Below are 1846 nucleotides of genomic sequence, written 5' to 3'. Positions count from 1 at the left end.
TAAAAATCAACAAATAAAGATTTACCAACCACAATGTTTTTAGTGGTTGGTAATGTTTCGAGTGTATAAACAAACACGTTTTAATTCAGAAATTGGAAGCACACATATTAGAAGAGCCCTAGTCAAGCCATTGTTACATCACTGCTTCCAAGAATCATATATAAGAGCTTTAAAGTGAAAATGGTTGTTCTTACGGGTTTAGAGGTTTCTCTTGGAATCCAAACCACAACGTCGCTATATTCATAAGGAAATGCTTAGTAAGAACCTCTTGTTCTGTTGGAGCAGACTTCTGTTTCTCCTTGAAGCTCCACACACACATCACTTTGCATCTTTGATCGAGTCTCCTGTTGGCTCATTACGTTTTCCTCCTCGGATCAAAGCGCACATTGAGAGACTTGGACAGAATCCATCACACAAACAGTCAATAAGCATTTCCACCACTTACGCTGCTCTCCAGAATGAAGTGCTTCAAACAATCTCTATCAAATCAGGACGACTTCTCACTCTAAAGCTGCCAACCATGTGATTATTAAAGGCCCGTTCACACAAAGAATGATAACTATAGCCTGTTTTAATAATGGTTCAAATTGTGTGAGAACAGTGAAGCTCACATCACTACGCTGATAATGACATCGAGCAGGGGTGTCAAACTCAGTTCTTGGAAAGCCGGAGCTATGCAGTGTTTAGATTCAACCCTATTAAAACACACCTTATCCAACTAATCAAGTCCTTCAGGCTTTTTTGAAAACTGCACAGCTTGTGTGTTGGAACAAAACTCTGCAGCTTTTTTCAGGTGATAATGACAGAAACATTGAGTTCCTGTGGCTCAGTGGTAGAGCATTGCGTTTGCAGTGCAAAGGGTCATAGGTTCAATTCTGAGCGAACACACATACTGGTAAAAAAAAGATGTATAGCCTGAATGCATTGTCAGTCGCCTTGGATAAAAGTGTCTGCTAAATGCATAAATGTAACATTGAATCCATTCTGCTTTAAAAAGATAAAGAACAAAAGTAACAAAGATTACTGAATAAAAAAAAAAAAAGATATGACCAGGATTATCAAAAATGTATACAGCGTGACATGGTCACACTTACTGAGCTGTGTTGAGACCACAGACAGAATATTTACATGTCATGAATGACCATATCTTACCTACTAACTTAGTAGAGCAACCTCATCTCAGGATCCAGGAGCTCATTTCCAGCTTCCCATCATCAGCAATATGCATCTGTAAGAGTGAACCAAGTGCCTCTGTCTCGCTCGCTCTTTCATCCTGGCATTCAAACACACAGATCAACTGACTGAAGAAACTCAACCTAAAACACTCAAAGGATTTTTCAAATATGTTACTATAGTAACAGGCGAGTTCAGTATTCTCAACTGAGGTCGATAAAAACAATATTTGACTTTGTGGCATGCAGAGAGAGGATTTGGCATTCATATTGAAATTCAGTCTGCTCTATCTCCGAAAAAAAAAAAAAACTTAATTACAGAGCAAAACAAGGGTGGCAAAAGAGAAAACATCTGACGGATTGCAATGTGTGCAATATAACGTTTTCTTCACAAGATGAGAATCTGATGACTGCACATTCAATAAGACTACATTTAAAACAGGACTGTCCTCAGTTTCTCTTGCTCCAAGGCCACATATAGTGATCATTTCAAAGAGTCATTTGATTTGAACATAAAATGCAGTTGACATGACACGCTGTATTTCTAACATAAACAGGATGATCAATGAGAAAACAGTGCAGAATGAGACTGGATTTTATTCATTCGGAATTGATATGGAAAACAATCGAATGGGAAGTTGGCCTATATAGTGTAAATGTGGTATATTTTTGAT

This window comes from Carassius carassius, chromosome 39 (genome assembly GCF_963082965.1).
Source record: "Carassius carassius chromosome 39, fCarCar2.1, whole genome shotgun sequence".
Lineage (NCBI taxonomy): Eukaryota > Metazoa > Chordata > Actinopteri > Cypriniformes > Cyprinidae > Carassius > Carassius carassius.
The sequence above is the reverse complement of the archived record's forward strand: the minus strand, read 5'-3'. Positions refer to the sequence as shown.